This window comes from Peromyscus maniculatus, chromosome 6 (assembly GCF_049852395.1).
Source record: "Peromyscus maniculatus bairdii isolate BWxNUB_F1_BW_parent chromosome 6, HU_Pman_BW_mat_3.1, whole genome shotgun sequence".
NCBI lineage: Eukaryota > Metazoa > Chordata > Mammalia > Rodentia > Cricetidae > Peromyscus > Peromyscus maniculatus.
Window position 1 is genome coordinate 132,442,155 of NC_134857.1, and position 13,602 is coordinate 132,455,756.

Genomic DNA, 13,602 nt, shown 5'->3' on the forward strand with positions numbered 1-13,602 from the left:
AGACCCCTCCCAGACTAGCTAGAGGTGTTTATTAACCCAATTAAGTTGGCAATCAAGATTGCCATCACAATCCTTAAAAACAGTTCCCCACGGCACCAATGCCAACGTAAACAAGGCCATCTGTATCCTGCTGTTTGCTCGGGAAGCTCCAGCGTTGAGTAGTGGCTACATCATTATGCCATTAGCATTGCCTCTCACTCCATCAACCAGATGTGTTTTCCAAACACTGATAGCCGGCACTTCTGTCAAGGCTTCGTGAGTCCATGTGAGCTCAGCTCACGTGATGTTTTGGCACAGACAACATTGAAAAGTGGAGAATTGAAAATCGATTGGGCAATAGCAAGATAACATTCAAGAGGAGGAAGAAGGAGGAAGGAATGGTGGATGGTAGAGGAGGTTACGAAAAACAGGAGGCCACCTGGGTGGGACACAGGGAAGCTCTTTGAAGCACATTCTCCAAAGGCTTCCTCCAGTGTTCAGGAGTGGCCGGGCCCATCTTGTATGGAGCAAAGCTGCCTGTATCTGAGGCCTGTGGAGTCTCCACAAAGCCGTGTGGTCTGCTCACTTACCCTGCAGGGACAGCGTCTGTGTCTTTGGAAAAGGTACTTCTCTACAAACGGGAACAGAACAGTGCTATTCCTGCAGGGGTCAGGAGTCAGCTAAGCTTTTCCTTGCACCCGCCCCTCTGGTGAGGAGGGAACCCTGTCCCTGAACATTCCTCCCACTGGGGTGGTGGAGAGAATTCCCACTTGCTCCACAGCAGCTTAGGCCCTAAGGGGGTCGGGGCCTAAGCCTTAGGGGGAAGTCACTGCTCTCAGTGAGAGGACTATGCATCGTAGAAGCTCACAATTAACCTGAACATAACCAACCTCAAGCCAGAGCCACAGCCCCAGCAACCTGCCTGCCAGTTCTAGTCCAGGAATCCTGATTGCTGTGTCGGTTGTTATGGAAACAGACTACACTACTTCCTAAGGAATTCATTATTCCAACAAATCGATTTTTTCACTAGTTCTAGTCCATCCAAATGAGCGGTCCATGCGCCAGGAACAAGGAGCGCCAAGGAGCAAAGCTGGGGATTAGGAAAGACTTCCTCCAGGAGCAAGAAGTCAAGCCTGACCTTGAGTGACGGGAGACCGGCCATCTCCAGGGGAACAGACTGACAAGGGACGACAGAGCTGGAGTCAAAGCCTATGGTGATATTTTATTTGTACTGAAATGTGATTTTAATTTTATGTTAATAAATAAAGTTGCCCTGGGGTCAGAGCTATTAGAGCCATAGTAAGAGCGTGGTGGTTAGAAGAGCTAGGTAGATTTCTGTGTGTTCAGGGATACAGCCAGTATTGGAGACATATGCCTTTAAGACCTGGAGGGCAGTACTTACAGGCAGTGATGAGGCAGTCATGTGGTTGGGTTTACAACCAATGAGAAGGCAGAACAGAAAGAATATTTAAACACGGACAAACAGGAAGTACCTCCCTCTCTCGGGGAAGCTAGGAGCACTGCAGGAGGTAAGATTTTAGCTCTGAGCTCTGACCTCTCGGCTTTCTCTTTTACATTGGCTCTGTGTTTCTTATTTTAATAAGACGATTGGTTACATCTACATCTGGCGCCCAACGTGACAAGAATCCATTAAAAACTGCTTGGGGCCGGCTCCCTAGCCGGAGCAGCCAGCTCCCTAGCCCCGGCCCAGGTCTGGGCTCAGGCTGGACTGTGAGCTGCTTGTTTAAAGCCAGTGCTACAAACAGCTCAGGCCTGCCCTGCTAAACAGGGCCCCTGCCTGTAAAGCCAAGCCTTGACTCGGCTCAAGAGGGAACAAGTGGCTGGCTTTAAGCTTTAGCCGGCTACCCCTTCGCTTTCACTTTCGCTTTCACTTTCGCTTTCGCTTTCTCTCTTGCTTTCTCTCTGTCTCTCTGTTTCTGTCTGTCTGTCTGTCTGTCTGTCTGTCTGTCTGTCTCTCTCTCTCTCTCTCTCTCTCTCTCTCTGGATTCACACCTAGGACACTAGGTGGCTCTTTTGAAATTCGCTCGGATTTCTACTGTTCTATGCAGATTTGGTAAGTCATAAAGGAAACTATTTAAAAGACAAATTTTTTCCACAAAAAAAAAAAATGGGTTTCCTGTGTACATTGGAAGAAAATTGGGTTTTGTTTGAAATTTTAGGCAGTCTGACAATGGAACAACTATATGAAAAGATTAGTATTATGGGAATTATGCAGTTTATCACCATGCTTATTCTCATTTTACTATTTAAAAAGATAGTCGATTTAAGTGCCAGGATAACAGCTTTAGAAAAACCTGTTAAACCTGTAAAAATTCAGACAGGAGAAATTAACAGTGAAGTTGGTTCAAGTTTGGATCATAAGGTTACAGAAAGAAAGCCTGTTTTCACACAGTCACCCTTAATTTATCCTGTAACCGTACAGCAGATGCCTGATCAAATGGCTACACAAAATATCTGGGCTCCAATTGAACTGATGGATTTTAAAAGGTTTAAGGAGGCAATAGTATCTTATGGCATGCATTCCCCATATGTAAAGCAAATGTTAAACTCTTGGTCAACATATAATAGGATTATACCACAGGACTGGCGGGACCTTGCACAAGCTGTTCTGGAACCCAGCCAGAGAATTCAATTTCTAACGTGGTTTAAGGATGAAGCTAGAAACGTAGAAAAACAATGGACGGATAAAGGAATACAAGTTTGCCAGGATCAGCTTATTGGCGAAGGCCAATATGCTTCAATACAAACACAATGTTTATATGATGTTCAAACCGTAATTTTATGTCGAATGGCAGCCTTGAATGCATGGGACAGAGTTGAGGAACCAGGAAAAAAACCTGAGTCATTCACAAAGGTTATGCAAGGCCCAAAAGAATCTTTCACAGATTTTTTAGAAAGACTGGCTTCAGCAGTAAACAGAATGGTCTCAGGATCAGAAGCTAGTAAGGCAATAATTGAAGCTTTGGCATTTGAGAATGCGAATGCAGCATGTAAAAGAATAATCAGGCCGTTAAAGGCAAGATCTGCACCTTTGGAAGATTGGATTAGAGAAACAATTAATGTTGAGGCTGATGAGCATGATGATACGTGGGTAGGAGAAGTAATTTCAAAAGGTTTGAGGAGTGTTAGATATTTTGGGTGTGGAAAGCAAGGACATTTTAAAAGGGACTGTAAACAGGTCATTCCTAGAAGCAATGTTTCTTCAAGGAACAATGGCAACAGAAGGCCCCTTCCTTCTGGAGTATGCAGAAGGTGTGGTAAGGGAAAACACTGGACCAACGAATGTAGATCAACAAAGGACAGACAGGGTAATCCTTTGCCTCAGTTTTCGGGAAACTCCTGGAGGGGCCTCATGCAGGCCCCCATAGCAAAACCAGTTCAAACCTTTCCTGCAGCTGTAGAGGAAATCCCTGCTCTGAGCGATTAAATAACCAAATGACTATTGGAATAAATCATGCTGGTCAGGATGATGAAAAAGAGAGAATAGAAAATTCAGGAGAAAACATAAAGAAAATTTTTTGGCAAACTTCTATTAATGAACAGAGACCAAAATTAACGATAAAAATAAATGGTGTTTTGTTGTCTGGTCTGGTAGACACAGGTGCGGACATTACCATAATTGCACCAGAATTTTGGCATCCAGCTTGGCCTCTTCAGGAGGTAAACGTTCAACTGTTAGGAATTGAGACATTATCTGGAGTGAAACAGAGTGCAAGATGGCTGGAATGTATAGGTCCAGAAGGACAGAGAGGAAAATTAAAACCATATGTCGCTAACATAGCTATGAACCTGTGGGGTCGAGACTTGTTGCAACAATGGAATACTCAGATTAAAACCCCTCCAATCTCAGAAACAAATCATAAACTAGCACATGTTTCTGAGAGAAATATTAGAAGGCATTATTTTGAGTGGTCACCAGCCATCCATATTATACAAGAACAGGGCACAACAACTGATAATCCTCCAAAAATACCAACAGCTCTACCTTTAAAATGGTTAACAGACAAGCCTCTATGGGTTCAGCAATGGCCTTTAACAACAGAGAAACTCCAGGCTTTAGAAGAGCTGGTAGAAGAACAGCTAAATGCTCAGCATATTGAACAGTCAACCAGCCCTTGGAATTCTCCTGTATTTGTTATTAAAAAGAAATCTGGTAAATGGAGAATGGTAACAGACCTTAGAGCAATTAACAAAGTAATTCAGCCAATGGGCTCTCTACAATCTGGAATTCCTTTGCCTACTCTGTTACCAAAAGGATGGCCTCTCATAGTTATTGATTTAAAAGACTGTTTCTTTTCAAGACCCTTACAAGAAAAAGACAAAGAAAGATTTGCTTTCACAGTGCCTACTTATAATAATTCTCAACCGGTTAAAAGATTTCAATGGAGGGTCCTCCCACAGGGAATGTTAAATAGCCCAACTCTGTGTCAATATTTTGTACAACAGCCATTGGAAGTGATATGTAAAAAATTTCCTAAATCTATAATTTATCATTATATGGATGATATTTTACTAGCTGACTCAAATGCAGATACTTTAGAAAGAATGTTTGAAGAAGTAAAGAAAATTTTGCCTTGCTGGGGATTACAAATTGCTCCTGAAAAAATACAAAGAGGAGATTCTATTAATTATTTAGGATATAAAATAGAGCTACAAAAAATTAGACCCCAAAAGGTGCAAATTAGGAGAGATAGACTACAGACTCTTAATGACTTTCAAAGATTATTTGGAGATATTTCTCATCTACGAACTATTGTTGGGGTAAAAAATGATGAACTGACTAATTTGTTCAAAACCTTAGAAGGTGACAAGGACTTAAATAGTCCAAGAGAATTATCACCTGAAGCTGAGAAAGAATTGGCCTTGGTAGAAAAGAAAGTACATGAAGGGCACGTGGATCGTATTGATCCAAAGCTGGATTGCATTTTGGTTATTTTACCTTCTAGGCATTCCCCTACTGGAATATTAATGCAGAGGGAAGATATTATATTGGAATGGATATTTTTACCAAATAAACCAAATAAAAAATTAAAAACTTATGGGGAAAAAATCTCTGACTTGATTTGGAAAGGAAAATTGAGACTTCGTCAATTAGCAGGAATAGACCCAGCAGAAATTGTCGTACCTTTAACTAAGGAGGACATTGAAAAATTATGGACAGAAAGTGAACCTTGGCAAAGAGCTTGCAGTAATTTTTTGGGAGAAATTAACAGCAAATATCCCAAAAGCAACAGAATTGATTTTATAAAGAGAGCTGATTGGATCTTGCCTCGAATTGTACGGCAAAAACCCATATCTGGAGTTCGTACATTTTATACAGATGCCAACAAACAAGGAAAGGCAGGTTACAAATCAGAAAATTTAAGTAAAGCGGTACAAAGTCCTTATAATTCAGTGCAAAAATCAGAATTGTATGCTATTCTGTTGGTATTAATGGATTTTTCAGAACCTCTCAACATAGTAACTGACTCTCAGTATGCTGAAAGAGTGGTATTACATATTGAGACTGCAGAATTTATCCCTGATGCTTCAGAATTAACTTCACTATTTATTCAATTACAAGATACAATCAGGAAAAGGAGTCATCCTTTATATATAACTCACATCCGATCTCATACTGGTTTGCCAGGCCCTTTAGCACAAGGCAATGATGAGATTGATAAATTATTGGTAGGAAATGTGCTGGAGGCCTCAGAATTTCATAAAAAACATCATGTCAATAGTAAAGGTTTAAAAAAAGATTTTTCCATAACCTGGCAACAAGCCAAAGAAATAGTAAAGAAATGTCCTACTTGTTCCTTCTATAATCAAACGCCATTACCAGCAGGATGTAACCCAAAGGGTACTCAGAGAAATGAAATCTGGCAGATGGATGTGTTTCACTTTGCAGAATTTGGAAAATTGAAATATGTACACCACACCATTGATACTTATTCAGGATTTCAATGGGCAACTGCTTTGAGTTCTGAAAAAGCTGATTCTGTAATCACTCATTTGCTAGAAGTTATGGCCATCATGGGTATACCTGCACAAATCAAAACTGACAATGCTCCATCATATGTCTCTGTTAAAATGAAACAGTTTTTTGCTTATTACAAAATAAAGCATATTACAGGTATACCACATAATCCTACAGGTCAAGCAGTTATAGAAAGATCAAACAGAACTCTAAAGGATATGCTAAATAAACAGAAAGGAGTAACAAAAACCCCCAGAAATAGACTGTATAATGCTCTATTAACTTTGAATTTTCTGAATGCCAATGAGAAAGGAACAACAGCTGCAGAGAGACATTGGATAATAGAAAAAACTACAGAATTAAATCAGCCTATATACTTTAAGGATGTGCTGACCTCAGAATGGAAGCCAGGGTATGTATTACGTTGGGGACGAGGTTTTGCTTTTGTTTCTACAGGAGAAGATAAGCTGTGGGTACCATCAAAATTGATAAAGGTTCGATTTGAACAAGAGAAACCTCTTAATTAGAGGAGATGATAGTTCATCAACCAGCATGAACATCCAATTTAAACTAACTTGTACCTGTAACACATGTCTTTTCATTTAATCAGATAATAACTTGCCAAAAAGGAACATCCCCAAAATTAGTCTTGGGGGAAGGTTTTTGTTTTTGTCTTTTAGGAGGATGAAGGTTAAGGAATCTGAAGAACACAAGACAAATGAGACAACTGAAGAAAAGGGACAAATCATCTATCCCAGGAAACGGAGTGAAACCGTGTATGGGTATATATTATCTAAAAAAATTTATGTCTTCTTAAATGTTTGTTTCTGCTTTTCTCTAAAGATTTAACACTATTGGTCTTCTAATAGTCCCATTTCAATTAAAATTTAAAGCTGACTTTGGAGTTGGAGAATGGCTCTCTCCTTCTTTAAACTCAAGCATGTTGTTAAAAGGAAAATGCAAACTCCCTGTATCATGCCAGAAAGAGCCATTTTCTGCTATGGGACAGGACAAAAGCCAAATTAATTAAGGGACTATTCTATTACTAATCTCAACTCTTTGATTCTATTCTGATTCTTTAAACTTTTCTTAAAGTATAAATTTTATATCAAAATTTACAAGATTAATATATATATACATTTTAAACTTTGTTAAGATATGAATGGTCATATAGAGTACTAATTCTAGAAAAAAAGGCCTCAATTAGCTGCATATATATGTCTTTGTGTTCGAGTCTCTTATCAGTTTTCTGCAGGAAATCACGGCCAGGCCTAACATCAACTGAAGTCTCCGGAAAGAAGATGGGGCCCCACAACAACAACAATTCCACGTGGACAATAATAATATCACTAAACTGACAAACATCATCTACAGATCAGCTTTGAACTACAAGGTGCTCAGAGCAATTTTGAGATGACTAGCTGAGATGATCCTTATCCAGACTACTTGAATAAGGACTTGAGATAAACCCTGAACTTTGGCTTTATACACAGACTGGATAATAATGAAGGATATAGTTACCTTTCCTAGAATTTGACAATTAACCTAAATTTTTCTTTCAGGATAAAGATAACTTCGCCCATACCCAGCAGGAAGCAATTTTAAGAATATGACACCCACATTGCCAAAGAAGTGGTGTGGGGCGGGTGGTTTTTTGGTTCTTTTAATGGGTTTTGGGTCTGGGATAATTTTCATTGTTTAGGGGGGTTGGTTACAAGTTGTCAAGGGTTAGGAAAAAGGCTAAGCAAAGGAGATTAGATTTAAGGTTCTTGTTTAAAAAAAAAAAGAAAGAAAGAAAGAAAAGAAAAGAAAAAGACAATTACTAGTTTTAAATACTTTACATTATTACCAACTATTAGGATATAAAGAAATGAAAGTTAGTAGTTAGACATTACAATAGAAATTGTAGTCATATTAGATATGTTTTAAAAATTGAGCAGATATATTTTAGACAGGTCATCTTCAAACCCTTCAGAGATCTACAGAATATGGCATTTAAAATGTTTTAATAACTTAGAAATTTTTCTTTTTTGAGACATGTCAGCTCCTGGCAGTACCAATCTACTTCAGAGAAAATATGGGCATTGAAGAAACTGCATATGGAGTTAATTTTCATTGTGACAAAAGTTAGCCACTGGACAACAAAGTATCCTCGTATCAACAGGACAAAATGGACAGACAGAACACGAAACAAAGGACTACCGATTCCTGCCAAAACAAGTGTGGTTATGGCTTTATCAGAAGGCATCTTCTGAGGCCAGGACAATATGGCACCATCCCTGAAGTGGCCTTCACAATCTGGAAAAGGTACAGTGCCCTTTTCTTTGAAGGCAGCTGAACAGGCAGTGGGCCGATGGCTTCTGTTGTGCAATGGAACAGCAACTGAAAGCTCACGCCTCTCAATAGTAGACTGGCATTTAATAGAGGGATGTGGAGAAGGGGATGCTTAGATGAAGCCATATATACACAGCCAAGAAGAATGGACAGCTGAATTAAAAAACCATCAACAATTTCCAGAATTTAAAATCCTGAATCATGACATGACACTGGTGGAATTCAGGTGTTTCTGGTACATGGACTGCTCTCACCCAATGTGAGGTTGAACTGTTGACCTTGTGTACAACCTACTTCACAAATGAATCTGTCAGATACGATAGGCCTATAGGCTGAAGATGATGCCCCAGCGCTGTGAAGAAACCTCAGGTGACTATCCAGGCAGCTGGCTGTTTCTGTCAACTCACAAAATTTTTGGAAGTTGCTTTTGTGCACTTCCTGTTTTTATTTTTGTTAGCTAATATTATTTCCTTCTTGGGTCTCTGAGGGAGTTGAAGATTAGTTAGTTATAGTTGAAGATTAATTAGGATAGAAAGTGAATTAGATACATTTTGGACTTACTAAAATAGGATAGATAAGGGAATTATTTTCTCTGACTTGTCAAATGCAAATGGACTAGACATCGTTTAGGTATTTGTTACTTGTATATATTGTATATAGTTATTGTACTTTTGTATATAGTTTTTCTTTTGTTAGTTATAACCTTTTGCCTTTTTTCTTTTTATTAAAATAGAAAAGGGGAAATATGGTGATATTTTATTTGTACTGAAATGTGATTTTAATTTTATATTAATAAATAAAGTTGCCCTGGGGTCAGAGCTATTAGAGCCATAGCAAGAGCGTGGTGGTTAGAAGAGCTAGGTAGATTTCTGTGTGCCTTTAAGACCTGGAGGGCGGTACTTACAGGCAGTGATGAGGCAGTCATGTGGTTGGGTTTACAACCAATGAGAAGGCAGAACAGAAAGAATATTTAAACACGGACAAACAGGAAGTAGCTCTCTCTCGGGGAAGCTAGAAGCACTGCAGGAGGTAAGATTTTATCTCTGAGCTCTGACCTCTCGGCTTTCTCTTTTACATTGGCTCTGTGTTTCTTATTTTAATAAGACGATTGGTTACATCTACAAAAGCCTGACCTGGGGATGTAGCAGGAAGGACACGCTGGGAGCAGCCAGCATACCGGAATGGGAACAGTCTGCCGGGCCTGTGCCATTCTGCAGGAGCTGATGGTACTTGAATAGAGGCAAGAGTGTTTGGGACATGAACTGTTTTAGGCACAGCAGTGAATATGTCCACCCAGGCGCTGCCGGTTCTACAGTTCTGCTGCTGCTCTGGCTGGAGCTAAGACACTAATGGCAAATGGCACAATCCAGAATTATTTTTTCTTGAGATGGTTTCATGTAGCCTAGGCTATCCACAAAGTCCTTTGGAGTCGAAGATGACCTTGACTTTTTGGTCCTCTACATCTACCTTCAGTGCTGGGGACTGAACCAGGGCCTTGAGTGTGCTAGGCAAGCATTCTACCAGTTGAGGCAGGTCTCCCGCCCACTAGCCTCCTGTAGACAGAACCACATTTGTACCATTGACATCTTGTGGCTCTGTTAAAATTTACCCAGACAGCTCTGGCTGTCCCTTTGTATTCTCAGGGACTTTATGACCTCAAACTGACCTGTGATAATACAGCCATTTTGCTGGTTTTCACAGGGGCATTTACACCCTAGGCCTCAATTTTAATCGCTGTCTTAGAAAAGAGAAGTCAGTTCCCGGTATCAGAGTAGCTTTGTCCCTTCTGTCTAAACTGGAAATTGTTTTATTTTCCTAAGCAGAACAGCGGCTGACCAATAAGTAGAAAAACAGGAGAATTTGGTCAGGTCGGAGAAAATTCTTCTGTTCAGAGAAAGAGGGTCTGAGAGGTCTGAGACCCCTGGAGGGTCTCGTGTTCAGTCTTGCTGTCTGGGACTCCACACTGTGTTCTCCGACTCTCTGAAGGGCACAGGGCTTTGTGACAGGCGAGCCGAGGTTTTCAGCTACGCCCAGACCGCAGAGCGACATTGACAATGCATTTCCAAGTGACAATCATTGAGTCACAGCAGTGGGAAAATTGGAAATAATATTGCCAGAGGTGGTAATGGTAACTAGAAGCCATGCTGTATTATTGTTACAAGCTTTTGGAGAATCACATTATGAAAACCACATGATAATGAAGGATTCCTACTCTGAGTTTCTAGATTATCAACTTTAAAGGATCTCTCCTTTCCCTAATTTGGTTTCTAATACAAAATCTGAACAGACTAGAATATATTATGGTATAAGGAAGCCTTCATGCCTAGGAAACAGACTTAAAAGTAAGCCATATAAGCAGGACCTATTTTTCTTTGAATTTAAGATATCCAGTAAAGGTTAAGAAATACACTTTTACTTCTTGAGAAAAATACAAAACAAGTATGGGAGAACTGATGGCTAAGGACCACTAGAGGCAAGCAAAGGAGCCCTAACGAGCCTGTAAATCTCAGGAGTCTCACAGACACATGCTGTTCTCAGCTGGAGTTTCCCTTCTGCCTCCTCCCATGAGGCCCTTCCACCTCCTCCTTCTCTGCTCAACATGGCCTCCTCAGGGAAGCTGTCCTGTGGTCGTTACCCACGTGATCTCTCAAGGCTTCACCCAGACTGCTCCTTTCTGCTTTTTAACTCTTAGTAACACTTCTCCGGGGATGTGATTAGTTAGTCACTCTCTTCCTTAGGATGGAGTGTCTGGCTCCATTCCAGCCACAGTCCCCTCAGACAGTTACGGTGTGATGAGGGTGAGAACCTGGCACAGGGAGATGTAGTCACAGATCCTTGTCTCCAGACTGCCGCTAGGTAACCGAGTGACTTTGACCAGCCTCTCAACTTCTCTGGGCTCCATCCTCCCCACCTGACAATGAAGAAGATTTACCCCCCGAGGTGCCCAAGGTGGTATCCTAAAGTCAGCACACATGTCTAGAAGTTGATCTGATTGCATTTTTCTGGGGAAGACTGCTGTGGGATGGTCTGTATGTCAAATGTGTTGCTCTGATTGGTCAATAAATAAAACACTGATGGGCCAGTAGCCAGGCAGGAAGTATAGGTGGGACTAACAGAGAGGAGAATGGAGAGAACAGGAAGGCGGAGGGAGACACTGCCAGCCGCCACCATGACAAGCAGCATGTGAAGATGCCGGTAAGCCACGAGCCACATGGCAAGGTATAGATTTATAGAAATGGATTAATTTAAGATATAAGAACAGTTAGCAAGAAGCCTGCCACGGCCATACAGTCTGTAAGCAATATAAGTCTCTGTGTTTACTTGGTTGGGTCTGAGCAGCTGTGGGACTGGTGGGTGACAGAGATTTGTCCTGACTGTGGGCAAGGCAGGAAAACTCTAGCAACAGAAGACACCATTGTTTTCCCATTCTTGAAGAGAATGTCACTATTTATAAGTATAGATAGAGCATAACTGGATGTCAATATGTAAAAGATTACAAATAGATCCATATCTGTCACCATGCACAAAACTCAAGTCCAAGTGGATCAAAGACCTGAACATAAATCCAGTTACACTAAACTTAATAGAAAAGAAAATAGGAAGCACTCTTGAACGTATTGGCACTGGAGACCATTTCCTAAATAAAACACCAACAGCACAGACCCTGAGCACAACAATTAATAAATGGGACCTCTCGAAACTGAGAAGCTTTTGCAGGACAAAAGACACAGTCAATAAGACAAAAAGACAGCCAACAGAATGGGAAAAGATCTTCACCAACCCCACATCTGACAGAGGATTGATCTCCACAGTATATAAAGAACTCAAGAATCTAGACATCAAAATACTGAACAGTCCAATTAAAAAATGGGCTAAAGAGCTAAACAGAGAATTCACAAAACAAGAACTACAAATGGCTGAAGGACATTTAAAGAAATGCTCAACATCCTTACTCATCAGAGAAATGCAAATCAAAACGACTCTGAGATACCACCTTACACCTGTCAGAATGGCTACGATCAAAAACACCAATGACAGCCAATGTTGGAGAGGATGTGGAGCAAAGGGAACACTCCTCCACTGTTGGTGGGAATGTAAACTTGTACAACCACTGTGGAAATCAGTATGGCGGTTTCTCAGAAAATTAGGAATCGAACTACCTCAAGACCCAGCCATCCCACTCTTGGGCATATACCCAAGGAATGCTGATTCATACCATAAAGATACATGCTCAGCTATGTTCATAGCAGCACTATTTGTAATAGCCAGAACCTGGAAACAACCTAGATGCCCATCAACGCAAGAATGGATGGAAAAAATGTGGTACATATACACAATGGAGTACTACTCAGCAGAGAAAAACAATGAAAGCATGAAATTTGCAGGCAAATGGATGGAACTAGAAAAAAAATCATCCTGAGTGAGGTAACCCAAACCCAGAAAGACAGTCATGGTATGTACTCACTCATAAGTGGATTCTAGATATAAAATAAAGAACAATCAGACCACAGCCCATAGAACCATAGAGGCTATATATATATAGCATGGAGGTCCCTAGGACGACTGTGGCTTATTATAAATTTCAGTTCTACTCAATTATTGAAAAAAAATAGCCAAACGAATGGAAACACATGAACTATGAACCAAAGGCTGAGGGGCCCCCAGCTGGATCAGGCCCTCTGAATAGGTGAGACAGTCGATTGGCTTGATCTGTTTGGGAGGCAACTAGGCAGTGGGACCAAGTCCTGTGCTCATTGCATGAGTTGGCTGTTTGAAACCTGGAGCTTATGCAGGGACGCTTGGCTCAGTCTGGGAGGAGGGGACTGGACCTGCCTGGGCTGAGTCTACCAGGTTGATCTCAGTCCTCAGGGGAGGCTTTGCCCTGGAGGAGGTGGGAATGGGAGGTGGGCTGGGGGAAAGGGGAGGGTTTGGGAGGGGGGAGAACAGGGGAACCCATGGCTGATATGTAGAACTGAATGGTATTGTAAAATAAAATAAATAAAATTTTAAAAAAAAGTATAGATAGATACTTTAATAGAAAATGGACAAGGTGTGGGTACTTGCTAATATATATATATATATATGTATATATAATATGTGTGTGCATACATATACATACATACATACATACATACACACACACACATATATACATACATACTTGAATAATAATAATAAACAGGAAAGTGTAACTTTTGGGAGGTGTTCTGCCGACCTGACAGATTTTGGAGAGGGTAGGAGATTGAACCCAGGACCTTGAACATCACATTGGGAAGATCTCTTGTCACTAAGCCACACCTCCAGCTCCT

The 13,602-nt window shown here is 40.8% G+C and overlaps 1 protein-coding gene across 3 annotated transcripts in view; it reads right to left on the minus strand.

The window, feature by feature from the left end:
- Positions 1-13,602, minus strand: part of Ak5 (adenylate kinase 5) — a 210,465-nt gene that overhangs the window by 33,220 nt on the left and 163,643 nt on the right. The window lies entirely within an intron of this gene.